Source organism: Balaenoptera acutorostrata, chromosome 2, assembly GCF_949987535.1.
Source record: "Balaenoptera acutorostrata chromosome 2, mBalAcu1.1, whole genome shotgun sequence".
In the NCBI taxonomy this organism is placed as follows: domain Eukaryota; kingdom Metazoa; phylum Chordata; class Mammalia; order Artiodactyla; family Balaenopteridae; genus Balaenoptera; species Balaenoptera acutorostrata.
The window spans coordinates 185,927,979-185,944,668 of record NC_080065.1 but is presented as its reverse complement, the minus strand read 5'-3'; positions in this window follow the sequence as shown (position 1 = coordinate 185,944,668).

Sequence of the window (16,690 nt, the reverse complement as noted above, 5' to 3'; positions counted from 1 at the left end):
CCCTTTTTAAAAAATAGATTTCAGTTTTTGAGCAGGTTTAGGTTTACAGAAAAATTGAGTAGAAATTGCAGAGAGTTCCTGCGTACACACCCTCACCCTCGTTTCCCTGCTGTTTCCTCCCTGGCCATGAACGTCTGGTGTTGGTGTGCTACAAGAGTTTCAATCCATGAGCAATATCAATACTTTATTATTAATTAAAGGCCGTAGTGACACTCAGGTTCACTCTTGGTGTTGGATGTTCTGTGGGTTTGGACAAATGTACACTGACCCGTATCCACCGTTACAGCATCACACAGCGTAGTTTCACTGCCCTAAACCCCTCTGGTCCCCTCCTATCCATCCCTCCTCCCCACAAGCCCCGTACCACTGATCCTTCTCCCGGCTCCAGAGTCCTGTCTTTTCCAGAATGTCCCAGAGTTGGAATCACAGTGTGTGTGTAGCCTTTTCAGACTGGCTTCTTCCACTTAGTCGTGTGCATTGAAGGTTCCTCCGAGTCTTTTCGTGGCTTCATAGCTCATTTCTTCTTAACGCCAAGTCACATTCCATTGTCTGGACGTCCAGCGTTTATCCATCCATCCACCTGCTGGACGGCATGTTGGTTGCTTTCTGTCTGGGCAGTTATGGATGAAGCTGCTATAAACACCGGTGTGCAAGTTTCTGTGTGGATGGCATCACCTGCTTTTACCTCTTCAGAGCTCAGGCCACGCGATGCAACGGTCTCGTTGAATTCTGGAGCTCTGGACCGATGTCCACCGTCACCAGCAACCGCGTGAGGGCAGGGACGATGGCCTACTGCTCCTGCTGGCCCCGGAGCTGAGCCTGGGGGCGGCTGGAGGCCGGGGCTAGGCAGACTCCGCTCCAAGTCCCACCGAGCTGAGTGACCTCAGAGACTGCCCTGAGCTTCATGAGGCCTGGAGGGAGGTCGCCAAGGGGGTTGCCGGCACGGGCCTCCCCTCCCCCCTCCCCCCTTCCCTGCCTCTCCCCTCTCCCCCTTCATCTTCCCCTGCTCCAGGCAGAAAATGCTAGGGAGCAGCCAGTGGGGCAGCCACGGTGGACAGCCAGTGCCCCCCGAATCCTTGCTTCTCGGAGACGGGAGCCTCCAGACTCGGGAAAGTGGGGCACCAAACGTCCCCAGCAGGTTTTTCTGGCCCACGGAGTCCAAGGTGGTAACTCACCGTCTGGCTGCCTGAACTTGTCCAAATTTCCCAATTTCCCTCCTGTGCACACAGCCCTCAAATGATGGAAACTCCCATGTGGTCTGACACGTACCTTCCCATGTCCTGACGCCACCCCAGCGCAGCCTCGGGGGCCACTGGGAGAAGCCAGAGTCTGCTGTTTTGAGCCCCGGGGCTCATGTTCTGTCCACAAGGTGAAGAATCCTGCTCACTGGTGGGAATGAAGTAAAGCGGGGCAGCCGCTGTGGAAAACAGCACTTCCTCAATAAGTCAGACAGAGTTACCATCCATTCCAGTAATGCCAGTCCTAGGCCTTTACCCCAAATAACTGAAAACAGGTGTTCCAACAAAGATGTGTTCACAACTGTTCACAGCAGCCCCAAAGTGGAAACAACCCAAGTGTCCATTGATGGATGAACAGGTACACAAATGTGGTCCCTCCACACATGGGAGCGTCCCTCAGCCATGTAAAGGGGTGAAGCCCTGACACCCTTTACCAAGTGGATGGACCTTGAGAACACGATGCTCAGTGAGAGAAGCCAGAGACAGGACACACAGAGTGTGATTCCATTGATGGGAAACGTCCAGAACAGGACAATCCACAGAGAGTGGGTTGGTGGTTGTCAGGGGCTGGGGAGGGGGTAGAGAGAGACTGCTGATGGGGACCAGGTTCCTTTTGGGGTGATGGAATGTTTTGGAATTAAATAGAGGTAATGATTGTACAGCATTGCAAATGTACTGCCACTGAATTGTGCACTTTAAAATGGTCAATTCTGGGGCTTCCCTGGTGGCACAGTGGTTGAGAGTCTGCCTGCCAATGCAGGGGACACGGGTTCGAGCCCTGGTCTGGGAGGATCCCACATGCCGCGGAGCAACTAGGCCCGTGAGCCACAATTACTGAGCATGCGCGTCTGGAGCCTGTGCTCCGCAACAGGAGAGGCCACGATAGTGAGAGGCCCGCGCGCCGCGATGAGGAGTGGCCCCCGCTTGCCGCAACTAGAGGAAGCCCTCGCATGGAAACGAAGACCCAACACAGCTATAAATAAATAAATAAATAAATAAATAAATAAATAGCGTTCCCTTTTAAAAAAAAAAGTCAATTCTGGGAATTCCCTGGCGGTCCAGTGGTTAGGACCGCCAGGTCCTGTGGTTAGGTTAGCTTTCACTGCCACGGCCTGGGTTTGATCCCTGGTCAGGGAACTAGGATCCTACAAGAAGCACGGAGTGGCAAAAAAAAAAAAAAAAGACTAAAAATGCTCAAAACAACTTTACTCCCAGATGGGATCTCCCTGATCATAAACTTGACCTTAAATCTAAAACAACCAGATATCTTAACAGCAAAACGGGTTTATTCGGGAACTGCAAACAGGTACAAGTCTGGATACCCGATCCAGGAAGCCACAGGCAAGTCTGGAGAAGAAAGCGGAGGAAACTTTTATAGAGAATAGGGAGTTGGGCGGGGCTGTTGTAAACAGAGAGCCCATTGGGGGAAACTCGGAGCTGGGAGTGTGGTGGCTTTTCATTGGCTGAGCTCTGATGGTCTCTCATTGGCTGGGCTGTGAAGTCTCTCATTGGCTGGGCTGTGGTGGTCTCTCATTGGCTGAGTTGTGATGGTCTCTCATTGGCTGGGGTGTGAAGTTTCTGGCTGGCTGGGCTGGGCTGTTGCCGTGCAGGGAGAAACGCTTCCTTCTGCTGGTGAGAAGCAATAACCTTCCTCATGTTTGGAGTCTGCAGGGGTGGGGGTGAGGGGCAGGGGTAGGGAAACCTCCATTGTAAATGAGGTTTCCTTTGTTCAGTGTCAGAGTTCCGTTGGCTGTGTGCCCGCCCTGTGCTGGGCAGAGGTGATAGGCTCGGGGCAATAATAAAGGCCCCAAGCATGAGCACCTGCTGTGTGCGTGAACCTGCCCAGAATTCTCCAATTTCCTGGAAACAATCCCATTTCTACTACAGCAGTCGCTGACTCTGCTGGTGTCCCACCTGAGTGCCGGAGGCCCCTGAGGCCTGACAGGTGTTATCCGGTTTGGTCTTACTGTTCCTTCCAAGAGGAGGTCAAGGTCACACAGGCGGGGTTTCTGCTCACTGCAGGGGCAGGAGTCTGCAGACAAGAGCACCGCAGCTCCACCAGGGGCAAACCTTGCCCCCGTTTTAGAGGTGACACCACTGAGGCTCAGGGCAGTGAAACAGCTTCCCAAACCGCCCGCCGGCCCCACGGCCCCACCGCCGTCAGCCTGGCCCTTTTTAGGTGCCCACTGGGTGCTGGGGACAGAGCCTGGACTCAGTGGAGGGGCTGCAGGGGCCGCCGGACTGAGGGTGGTAACCCCTGCTTCGGTTTTCTCGCAGGCAAGCTGGATGTCAGCTGACTACCTGGCGTCTGAAATTCTGCCCCCTCCCTGTGTCCAGGCCTCGGTGTCCTCCGTGACCCAGCCTGCTCTGCAAGCGGCAGAATCTCCTTTCCACCCTCCTCCCGCCCACAGCCACGTGGGGGGCGTAAAGGGGGGGGGGGCGGAGGTCCTGACGGGGAGGTCGGGGCGGGCGGGGGAGGCCGCTTGCTCCGTGGGCCTGAGGTCCTGCGGGCCCCCGCACACACTGAGATGCAGAATAACCCACAGCGTGGGTGTCTCTGGGGGGGGGTGGGCCTGGGAGGGTGCTGGAAGGTTCTGTGGCTCGGCCAGGCGGTGGTTCTAGGACAGCAGAATCCAAAAGGCAGAAGGAGTTCCTGGCGTCTAATTTAAAACAAACAAACAAACAATGTGGGAAGGAGAGAAGGAATGCTAGGAATGCGGCCATTCCCGCTCGCGGGTGGGGCCCTGGGCCTGCAGCCTTCAGTCCAGGACCCGCTGAGGGATGGAGGCCACCCCCGGCCCACCCCGGCTCCCCCCAGCCTCTGCGCTCCACGAGGCAACAAATACAATTATTAACAACCTTGGAAAAGCAATTAAAACTACCCCAAACCCTCCCCCTGGTTTTCTTTCATTCTTTGGCTTAATAACCTCATTCCTCAGCCGGAAGTAAAAAGGGGAAAATTATCAAAGACAGTGCTGGGGAACCAAAGGACTTTTCCTTCCTTGTCTGGGGTCAAGATCTCTGTGATCCTGCCGGCCTCCCTGTAAAGGGACCTGGGGGTCTGGGCGGGGAGTCCTTGGTGGTTTGAATTCTTCAAGGTCTGGGGCGTAGGAGAACCCCCGTGGAAGGTTCCAGAGACAAATTTTCACAGGGAGAAATAACCGTGAACTTCGCAGGTTGTCAGTGGCATACAGGGATTTAAAAGCTGTGTTTCTATTAGAGCCTTGGCCTGGTCTGTCCCGGCTGTGTCCCCGTGTCTCTGCCGGAACCCTATACAATATCTGGAAATGACACAAGAACATTCCGGAGCCCAGAGGCCGTGCTTTGGAGATAAATACAAGCCTCTCGGTACGTTTGTTTTTATTATTGGGACCTATTTTATCTTCAGCAAAAAGGAAATCGCCAAGAAAACAGGAGTGATGGAAGCTGGTGGGGCTTTCCTTGGCCCAACTGCTTCTAGAATGTTCCTCCTGGATAATGGGCGGGAATTTAAACCCTGTTGGCTCCACAGAGAAGCTTGGGGTGGGGGTGGGTTGCAAAATGTGAATTTCTTTAAAAAAAAAAAAAAAAGCTAAGAATGTTAGATCGTAGGGAAGGAAAGGTGATCACCCCAGGCTTTCTGGGTTTTTCTGGTTGTTTGTCCAGCTCTGATGCTCTGATAGGAAGGCCCAGGGGCAGCGGGCTGGCTGCAGGGTCCTGCTGAGGACCCCGGGGGAGGCAGCAGGTCCCAGGTCAGCAGGGCTGGGGCGGGGCTCCCGGACATCAGGCTGGGGGACTGGGGGGCACAGAGCCAGAGTGTGCAGACCTGGGTGCACCCACAAGTCCCGAGTGAGTTCAGGGTAACCAGCTCAGCCACCCACGTGAGGGGCCAGGGAAGGACGTGAGGGACGTGGCCTCGGCAGGGGCTCCCACATCGACGGCTGGCCAAGGTCGTGCGGCATCTCAACCATGATCCAGCTCTAGTTAAATATGATGTTTCCAGGGAATTCCCTGGCAGCCTAGTGGTTAGGATTCGGCACTTTCAGTGCCATGGCTTGGGTTCAATCCCCGGTCGGGGAACTGAGATCCTGCAAAGCCACAGGGTGCGGCAAAAAAAAAAAAAAGATGATGTTTCTGGAAAGTTCTAGGGATGGATGGTGGGGATGGCTCCCCAACAATGTGAATATGCTTAGTGCCACTGAACTGTGCGCTTAACGATGGTTAAGATGGTGAATTTCATGTTCTGTCGCATTTACCACCATTAAAACAACAACAAAAACGATGTTTCAGAAGAAATGTTAGTATCATCCGGAAAGTTTCAGGATATCAAATAAGTGGAAAGGAGAACGAAGGGGACCCATCTTAACAAGGAGACATATCTCTCTCCTTGGTTAACAGAATAAAACTACAAAGTAAGAATTTAAAAACCTGCTCCATGTAACAACAGTTAACAGTTTTACCTCCGGATTCCTGGGATACTTGTTTCCCTCTCTGCATCAACTCTATTTTTAAATGTTTTCCTGCCTAAGCTTGGGAGACCCCCTCCCCGAGCTGGTTTTTAAATGTATCAATGAAAAATGGATACAAAAGACTTGAGGACCATTTAAAGACCACAGGAGAGAAACTGCCTAAGAGCCAGGAACATGGTGGCACCTTATAAAATAGAAAAATGATCGTATGATTCCCCCAGATTCTGGGGTGTGGAAAATGCCTGGGAGTGAACAGCGTGAGCTTGGAGCAGCAGGAATCTGCCAGGACCAGGAGAGAAGAAGAGCTTTGCACGCTTATTTTTTATTCTTCCAGGGTTGTGTGAACTTGCTACAATGACACGTAGTAATTTTTAGGCAAGCTTTGGAAAATATTAGCGTGATCCCAATTTTATATATATATATATATATATATATATGCATATATATAAAAATATGTATACGATGTATATGTATTATATATATATATACATACATATGTACAGATATGTAAGTATATGCACATCTATGTTTACACACGTACACGTTTCCCGTACAGCATAAATAGATCCAGGAAGTATTCTGAAGGGAAAACCTCTGATTTTTTTTTTTTTTTTTAATTTTATTTATTTATTTATTTACTTATGGCTGTGTTGGGTCTTCGTTTCTGTGCGAGGGCTTTCTCCAGTTGCGGCAAGCGGGGGCCACTCTTCATCGCGGTGCGCGGGCCTCTCACCATCGCGGCCTCTCTTGTTGCGGAGCACAGGCTCCAGACGCGCAGGCTCAGTAGCTGTGGCTCACGGGCCTAGTTGCTCCGTGGCATGTGGGATCTTCCCGGACCAGGGCTCGAACCCGTGTTCCCTGCATTGACAGGCAGATTCTCAACCGCTGCGCCACCAGGGAAGCCCCAAACCTCTGATGTTAAAGGCGATTATTGCTGACTTGGGGGGGGTGGCGGGTATTACAGACGATTTTTAGTTTTCTTCTGTTTGGTTGTCTAATTGTGTAGAATGAGTATTTAACATACATAAATTTTAAAGTCAGTAAGAAAAAATACATACAAAATGCTCAGGAACAAAAAGAAGCCCCGTGCCCATCAGCAGTCACCACATCCCCTCGCCAGCCCCTGACAACCACTAACTCTTTGTCTCTGTGGACTTGCCTGTTCTGGACGTTTCCCATCAATGGAATCACACCCTGTGTGTCCTTCTGTGTCCGGCTTCTCTCACATGGTAGGGAGTGTCAGAGCTTCACCCCTTTTCGTGCATGGCTGAGTGATGTTCCCGTGTGTGGAGGGACACATCTGTCCCATGATGGACACTCGGGTTGGGTCCACCTTTTGTCTGCCGTTCATCTCGTTCCCGTGAACATTTGGGTACGGTATTTATGTGGACTTGTTTTCATTTTCCTGGAGTGGAACTCCTACGATGGGATTGCTGGCCATACAGTAACTCTATTTTTACCCTTTGGAGGAACGGCCACTGTCATCCACAGCAGCTGCACCATTTCACCTCCCACCAGCTGTGGACAAGGGTTCCAGCCTCCCCACACCCTGGCCCACACTTGTAACTGCCGTGGGGACATTGGCCGCCCTCGTGGGCCGGAGGGGACCGCCGTGTGGACAGTGGTCATCCTCGTGGGTGGGTGGTGATTGCCGTGTGGGTGGTGGCCACCCTCGTGGACGGGAGGTGCCGTGTTACTGTGGTCTGACTTGCGTTTCCCTCATGATGTTGAGCATCTTTTCATGTGCTTGTTGGTTGGTTGTCCGTCTTCTTTGCAGAAATGTCCATGCAGAGATGCAGAGGAATTTGGAGCCAGTGCTTTTGCTCCAACCCCTTTGGGTGAGCACCAAGCAGCCCCCACCCCGTGGCCTGTCAAAACGAGAACAAATTGGTGACATAACGTCTCCACTCCAGGAAGGGGAGGCTTCTTTGAAAACCATGGCACCAAACGCCTGCTAGTGTGTTCAGACTGAGAAGGGGCCCATCCTGTCCCCCGGGTGGGTCATCAGGGGCCTCCCTGGCAGGCGGCCCTGAGGCACCTGAGCCAGCTGGCCACAACACGGGATCAAGTGTCCGTTTCCCGCGATAAACTATTGATGCCAGTGATGTCACTCCCGCGAAGTTCGCAGGTCTCATGTGTTACCTACCGTGAAACCCGAGGGCTGCTGCTCCTCTGTCCTGGAGTCCCACGGCCTGCCTGGGGGGGCACAGTCCTTCCCCCCTCCTGGATCCTTCCAGAATTAACTTCTTACCAGAATACCCTCTGCCCCCAGGGAGCAGGACTGCAGAGACCCCAGAGCATTTCGTTTATCTGAGCTGACATCCCCCTGCAGGTCCCCGTTGTCCCAGAAAACATGCAAAAGCACCAAAGGGTGTGGGCCAGTCTCCTCGGCTCCGAGCATGCTCTGTGGGGTGTCCCGGGCTCTGTGGGGTGTCCCGGGCTCTGTGGGGTGTCCCGGGCTCTGTGGGGTGTGGAGCAGCCTCCCTGCCCCCACCCGCGCGATGCCAGGAGCCCCCCATGGTGATGACCACAGACGTCCCAAAGATGTGGCCCAGTGTCCCCTGGGGCAGAAGCTCCCCAGGTGAGAGCGGCCGCTTTCCTGTAGTTAATTCTGGACTTCAACTTGGTTTGGCCTTTTGAGCCGCCTCACACCTGCCCAGGGTCAGAGGCCAAGGTCTGGGCAAGGCGGGGACGGACTTTCCCAGAACAGGCTCCGGACGAGGCAGCCCCAGGGGTTGCCAGGCTGGGTCTGGGGTCTCTGGTCCTGGGTGAGCAAGGAGGTGGGTCTGCAGCTCCCCCTGTGCCCGCACCTGGCCGGGACCCCCCGGGAAGCCCTGACCCAGCCGGTGCCTTGCGGCTCCATGACCCCGAGGACAGGCGGGTAGCGGGTGAAGAGGTGGCCTCGGGATCGCTTACAGCCCGGCTCACGTTCCCTCTGTATCGAGACATCGCCCCTGTCATGAATTTTGCAAGCCCGTGGAAGCCAGCCGCCCTCCCTGCCCGCCCGGCCCCCACCTCCCTGAGGCAGAGTGAGTTTCCTGTGGCTGCCGCCACCAAGAGCCACAGCGGGTGACCTAAAACAACACACATTTCTTCTCTCGCAGTTTGGGGGCCGGAAGTCTGAGGTCAAGGTGCCGGCGGGCCGGATCCTTCTGCAGGCTCTGACGGACCATCTTCCTGCGGCAGCTGGCCACCTCGGTGACCACATCACCCCATCTCTGCCTCCATGTCACATGGCCTCGCCCCGTGTCTCTGTGTCCCCTCTTCTTAGAAGGGCACCAGCCCTTGCACGAGGGCCGCCCTACTCTGGGGTGACTCAGCAAATGACATCCGCAAAGACCCTGGTTCCAAATAAGGTCGTGTTCACGGGTACTGGCGGTCAGGATGTAGACAGCTTTTGGGGACCACGATTCAGCCTCTGATGGGGTCTCTGTGGGTCCCTCCTCCACACTTGGGCCCAGCCCTCATAGTACCGCCCTCCCTTCCCCCCCCCCCCCGTTAGATGTGGCCCCTGAGTGAAGTCCCAGCCCCTTCCTGCCCGCCCCCCACCCCCCACCCCGTTTCCTGCTGCTGCCCTCAGTCATGGGTTTGTCGTTCACCTTCCTGGAGGCCCGGGCTTTCGGCACACCTGGTGCCCAGCAGTGGTCCTTGGGCCTTTTGGGCTGTGGCTTGTGTCTCCACCACCAATCACTTGATAGACCCCGGGCCCACCCTGTGTGAGGGCTGCACACAGAGACACTTCCCAGGAGGACAGCATACAGGGGAAAGAACCCCCCCTCCCCTCCATAGAGCAGCCAGGAGGTCAGGTCAAGGTCGGCAGAAGGGACCCCTGGGGTGATGGATGAGAAGGGCACCTCCCTTCCGACGTCTCCCCGCCGGGAACCCCTGGCCCCGGTGCAACCACAAGAAAACACTGAACAAACCCAGACTAGGGACATCCTGCAGGACTCCCAGCCCGGGCTCCCCACGACTGCCCAGGGCCCCCCTCCAGGAGAGCTGGTGAGACCGGCACAGCCCGGGGGGTCCTGGTACCGCGGGGGTCCTGGGCAGAGACGACGTGGAGACAAACTGAGGAAATTCACCGATAAAGACAGACATGGCGAGAACGTGGGAAATCAGAGCCCTGGACACGTAGGCTGGGGCAGCCACTCTGGACAGTCTGATGCTTCCTCCAAAGGTTAAGTTCAGAATCATCATACATACGACCCAGCAACTCCACTCCGGGGGGTCTATAGTTGGCTGATTGTGTCATGCTCTCCACCCCCTCCCCCAAAATAAGATATCCTGGAGCCCTAACCTCCAGTACCTGTAAATGAGATCTTATTGGAAATAGGGTCTTTACAGAGGTGATTGAATTAAAATGAGATCATTAGGTTGGGTCCTAATCCAACATGATACCTAATTCCTGGTGTCCTTATAAAAAGGAGAGATTAGGGATGACCACATGAGGACACAGGGAGAGGATGGCCATTGACAGACCCAGGAGAGAGGCCTGGGGAACCAGCCCTGCTGACTCCTTGATCTTGGACTTCTGACCTCCAGAACTGCAGGGGGATAAACTTTGGTGGTTTCAGGCCCCCATTTGCATCATTCATTACGGCAGCTGCTGGAAACCAGTACAGATTTATCCAAGAGAAACGAAAACGTACGTCCATGCAAAAACCTGTACACACACGCTCACAACTGCAGAAAAGTGGGGGGAAAAATGACTCTCCATTGATGTATGAATAATAAATGTGGTATATACACATATGCACACACAGGAATATTACTCAACCCTGAAAAGGGGTGAAGCACTGACACTTGCTGCAACGTGGATAGACCTTGAGAACACGATGCTCAGTGAGAGAAGCCAGACACAGAAGGACACACAGGGTGTGATTCCATTGATGGAAAACATCCAGAACAGGCAAGTCCGAAGAGAACAGACAGTGGGCTCCTCGTTGTCAGGGGCTGGAGGAGGGGGTGGGGGTGACTGCTGATGGGGATGGGATTGTTTTTGGGGTGATGGAATGTTCTGGAATTAGATAGAGGTGATGGTTAGACAACAATGGCCATTCAGTGGCCACTCAATGCCACTGAATTGGACTCTTCAAATGTACAGTTTTATAGTATGAATTTTATCTCAATTAAAAAATTGTTTTAATGTTTGCGGTTTTCCTGGCTGCTCCGCAGAGGTAGAGAGCCTGGGAGGGTGGTCCAGGCCCCATCCCCACCTGTTAGTGCACTGGGGCAGTTTCAGTGCCTGGCGACCCCCGGGGACACTCCCTCGGTCAGGGGTGCACGGCGGGGACACAGGGTGGCTCCAGAGTTTTACTGTCTGTTGCCAAGTTGTCAATTCGTGTCTGGGTGTTTCACCCCTGCTGCGTGGCTGCCCACCCCGAATCCATGTGCAGCCCAGCCAGCCCCCGCCTCACCCTAAGACCCTCTGCTCCCTCAGTGCCATTCCCTCTGCTCGCCACATCTGACACACCTCCCCCAGGAAGCCCTCCCGGATCCCCCGCCGGTCCCCGCAGGGCCCTGCTCCATCCTCCACCGCCTCTCCCGACAGTCACATCCAGAAGCGGGGAGATGACCCGCAGCGTGGCTGGATCTCAGCTCTGTGCCCAGCGCCGGCCACAGCATGTGTGGGGCTCGAGAAGCCGCGAGGGGCATTTGGGAAGGGGGCGGGGGCTCTGGCCCTGCAAAGAGGTGCAGCAGAAAGAAGTGCCCAGAGACAGCTGTCCCCCAGGCTGGCCCACTGGCCCCCTCCTGTGACCACAGCGATGTCCTCTGGCCGGTGAGAAGGCGGGCACTAAAAGTTTTTACATGTAGTGCTTTTTGTGGGTGATTTTGGCCCCCGAGTGTCCCTGAGCACAAGAAGGCTGTAATGTGCCTTTTGGATAAAATACGAGCATTTGCCGTAAGTTGTTCTCCAGCCCTGCTGCCTACTGAGTCAGTACATGTTAAATAAGGAGTCTGCAAACAGAAACTCGCGGGACACAAGATACATGTGACGGGGTTGGTGACAGTGTTGTGACCAAAGGCTGGCAGGACTCTCACCCGCATTTCCCCCAGGAGCCGGGGTTCCGTGCTCCCCCGCCCAGCGTTTGCCGTGACTTCACAGACCCTGAGTGTGAGAATGATGAGACTCAACAGGATTGTCTAAGCAGACTTTCTACGGAGCTGCAATTTACATGCAGGAAAGCACCCCAATCACAAAGCATTCTGCGAACTGAACTCCCGTGAGTCCCCAGGTCCCCCCCGCCTGCCCTTCTCAGCCACTGACCCCCAAGAGCGCCCTATCCCAATTTCTGGCACTGTCGGTGCATTTTGCCTGCTGTTGGACTTCATTTGTGTACTTGGTACAGAGGTCTACCCGGCTGGTCTCTGTGCTTCTCCGTTGCCGCGTGGATTCCCCTGTGCTGCAGACCCTCCACACAGCACGTCTCCATCCTTTGCGCAGTGCTCACTTCCGTTCTTTCCAGTGTTTGTCTGTTCCGTACTTTTAAAAAAAGCTGCTATGGAGATTCTTGTCCAGGCTTTTGTTGACTATTTCTACATGTTTCTCTTGTGTAAACACGCAGGAGCGTGAGTGCCTGGCCTTAGGGGAGGCATACAGGCAACTTTTTAAGAAACTGCCAAGCTGTTTTGCAAAGCGGCTGCACGGCTTCCCCCTCCCCAGCGGCGTTTAGAGTTCCCCCTGCCCCATCCTTGCCAAAGCTGGCATTTCCGGTCTTCATCCTAATGATTTCTTAAAAACAGCTTTATTAGATATAATTCACATAACCACACTGCCCATCCAGTTTTTAAGTGCACAATTCAGTGGTTTTTCAGTTTATTCACAGAGTTGTGCAACCATCATCACGATCAATTTTAGAACATTTCATCACGGGGGTAGAAACGCCAGCCGTTGGCAACCACTTCCCAGCCCCTGACAACCAGGAATCCACTCTCTGTCCCTGTGGATCTGCCCGTTCTGGACGTTTCCCATCAATGGAATCACGCACTGTGTGTCCTGTGTCTGGCTTCTCTCACTGAGCATCGTGTTCTCAGGGTCTGTCCACGTTGCAGCGAGTGTCAGTGTTTCACCCCTTTGCGTGGCTGAGTGACTTTTCCATGTGTGGAGGGACACGTGGTGTTTATCCTTCATCTGTCGATGGTCACCTGGGTTGTTTCCACTTTTGGGCTGTTGTGAATCGTGCCGCTGTGGACGTGCATGTTCAGGTTTTGTGTGGACGTGTGTTTTCATTTCTGCTGGGCAGATACCAAGGAGGAGAATTGCTGGGTCAGGTGGTAACTCTACATTGACCATTTGAGGACCGGCCAGACTGTTGCCCACCCTCCTTGGTGCCCCCGTAAAGGCGGAGCAGCCTGGGTAAAGCACAGTGGGGGCCTCTTCCTGGCTGAGAGGCCCAGGCAGCTCACCCAGCCTCTCTGGGCTCTCTGGGAAAAGGAGACATAGTATTTCCTACTCAGAGGATCCAAGAGTTAAAACAGGAGCCTGGAGGGAGGTACCCAGCCCAGGCTGAGCTCCCAAGGGTGTGGACGGGCAAGGGGTGTGGAGGCGCTTAGGGCAGAGAGACAGCTCCCTCTCCGGGCAGGGCCTGGGGACACAGTGGGTCCTGGGGGGAGAGGCTGGCTTGCTGGTGTGGGCAGGTAAGGTTTGCACCTTGGCCTGAGGGCCTGGGGCTGGGGAGTCAGCTGCTGCCCAAGGACCCCGTCAGGGGGTGGGAGACAGATTCCGACGTGAATATTCCCAGGCCTGAGCCAACCGTTTCCGTTCTGTCCCTCAGCTGGGGACTGGGGTGGGGGGCTCCAGCTTGGAGGGGCTGCCGGGTGGCCTCTTTGGCACCCCCTACCCCCAGCTCAGTCCCACAGAAATCTGGAAAATGGGTCAGAGAGGCTAGGAGGCCTCTGAGGGGAGGGGAGATGTGGAACCCAGGCCCCCACCCACCCTGGACCCAGGCCCTACGGCTGTTGTAATCAAGGCAATGAATAAACAAACACAGGGAACAAATATTCCGAAACTATTAAGCCATTTTCATTTGAAACACTAGAGAAAGCCCATGGGAAGGAAGGGGGCACTGGCCTAACCTTGCCCCTTATTTTGACAAAGGGGTATACTGAGGCAGCCCCATCAGATCTGTAAAGAGAAATAAGACCCAGCGGCCTTCCCCCCCACCCGCCCCTGCCAGGGCCTGGGATGCTGGCCCTCCACCCCCACCTGGCTGCCACCCACCTCCCCTGCCCCTGCCACAGAAGATATCCTTTTCAAAATTCTCCGTTGCAAGGGGATCACACAGCCACGTTCACCCTAAATCATTGATGAGGGAGCCAGCTGGCCGGCAGGCAGAAGGGTTGAGCAGGGAGCAGACAGACAGGGGAGCCGGGTTGCTCCAATAAACCAGGGCATCCATCCAACTGAGATGCAGGGCCTGGGGGCTCCCTGAACCCCACCCCCACCCCCGCAGACATGGAAGGCCTGCCAGCAGTCTTTCATGGCTGGTCCAGGGTCCAGGTGGGGTCCTGGGCTGACGAGCAGCTCCCAAAACGGTGTGTCCACATCCTAATCCCCTAACCCGTGAGCAGGACTTTGGGAAAAGGGTGTTTGCAGGTGAGATTAAGGGCCTTGAGATGAGATTATCCCGGTGGTCTCTAAATCCAAGGACAAGGGTCCTTTTTAGAGACACACACAGGAGAGACAGAGAAACTGGGAGAAGAGAACCATGTGACAACAGAGGCAGGGACTGGAGGGACCTGTCTGCAGGCCAAGGACACCTGGGCCCCCAGAGCCGGAAGAGGCAGGAAGGACCCTCCCCCGGAGCCTCTGGAGGGAGCTCGGCCTTGTTGACACCTCAATTTCTGACTTCCGGCCTCCACAACCGAGCGAGAATAAATCTGTGTTGTTTCACGCCGCCTGGTTTGTGGCCCTTGTAAGGGTGGTAACAGCGTGGATTCCGATCCGGGCAGGGGCTGTCTTCTCTCCCTCGTGTTCCAGTGGAAGGCGAGAAAGAAATCCTCAACCGTTTTAAGGGAGAGGTCGGGGAGACTGTTCTGATGAGGGGGCCTCTTCGCGAAGGCCCCAGGGCAGGGAGTAAAGGAGGGAGTGGGTTTAGGGAGGAACCTTCCAGAAGGGAACAGCCTCGTAAAGGAGGCTTGTGTAAATGCGGTCAGAAACCAGAAAGGCGGCAGAGAGTGTGAGGTCTGTGGGGCCACGAGGTCGACTTGGGCTTTGACTCTGAGCAAAGCCCGGAGGGCGGTGAGCAGAAATGGCTTTTTTTTTTTTTTTTTTTAAATATTTTCTCATTTTCCCTTTTTTTTTTTTTTTTTTTTTAAAGGATTTTCTTATTTTATTTATTTATTTATTTATTTATTTTTGGCTGTGTTGGGTCTTCGGTTCGTGCGAGGGCTTTCTCCAGTTGCGGCAAGCGGGGGCCACTCTTCATCGCGGTGCGGGGACCGCTCTTCATCGCGGTGCGCGGGCCTTTCTCTATCGCGGCCCCTCCCGTCGCGGGGCACAGGCTCCAGACGCGCAGGCTCAGCAATTGTGGCTCACGGGCCCAGCTGCTCCGTGGCATGTGGGATCTTCCCAGACCAGGGCTCGAACCCGTGTCCCCTGCATTAGCAGGCAGATTCTCAACCACTGCGCCACCAGGGAAGCCCCAGAAATGGCTTTTAATAGATTGCGACCATTTAGATCCGTGCTAGGAAGCTGGTGGAGGGTCCACCAACGTCGCTGCCCCCTCCTCTCCCTCTGGGCTGCGACACTCCCATGTCTCCAACCATCCTCCCTGCTGTCAAGGGGGCCCATCCCTGGCACCAGTAACCGAGGCAACAAAGATGAGCAACTGCCCCTGGTGGTACCCAGAGCGGAGCGCGACGGGAGTCCTAGAGGGAGCAAATCCACAGGAATGCGTTGGGGATTCTCCTAAATCCACCAGGACACTCCTGATTAGCCATTCCTGGGCTTCAGATGGCCTTCGGCGAAAGAGAGGGCCAAGGACCGCAGGGCGGAGGCCTCCGTGAAAATCGGCAGCCGCCCCTAATCCGAGAAAACCCTCTGGCTCGGGAGCCCCGGTCTCTGGGCCCCGTCCAGGCCCGCGCGGCCCTAAAATGGACGCTGTTGCCATGACTCCGCCCAAGCTAAAACCGACCGGAGAGGCGGGAGCAAAGGCCTGACCTCGACTTAGGGAAACGACAAGTGTCATTCTCCCTCTCTAGGCTTGTGCCAATTAAAAATCCTTTTTTCTAAAAAAAAAAAAAAAAATCCTTTTTTCTGCACGAGACGTATAGCAAACAATATTCAGGATAATTTCTTCTATTTATTGAACGTCTGCTCCACGCTGGGAACTGCGCAAGCCCGGGATGCCCATCATCTCCCGGATGCTTCCAAAAGCCTGGGGTACCGGACTGCCGCGGCCTCCCTGACTCCGTCTGTCCCTACCCCCACTCGCCCCACCCAGCTGGCCCTGTTTTCCGGCACCTTTCCCGGGGTTCCCCTATCACCCACAACCCTGTTTAACTGTCTTTGGAATCAGCATTCTCCGGGATAAGTTTGGGGTGTTCTGCTGCTGGGATGGAGGCCCGTCCAGTCCTGAACGTCCTTTGACAGCGAAGTCCGCTCTGTGCGCCCCCGGGCCTCAGTTCCCCCCCATTGCAGGCAGGCAGGGCGGCGTCAGCCGTGCCCCCCGGGCTTCAGTTTTCCCATTCCTGCAATCAGGCAAGGAGACCGTGGTCGGGCTTCGCTGCTCTGGGGCAAACAAAGGACAGTCAGGGGCGACCCGTGGCCACATCGTACCACAGGCTTGGTGGCCAGCAGTGGAAACAGCCCCGGCGCCTCTGGGACGCCTTAGGCCGCCGCCACTGCTCCGCGTGCTAACCTAAGCGTATCGTCTGAGTTCGAAATGGACTTCGGCCAGGTGCCCACAAGCAAGGTGGCGCCCTGGAGGTTTCCTGCCCTACTTCAAGATGGCGACGCGCCTCCCTTTGCTCTCACGCCCGAGGTGGAGGTGGACTCTGCCC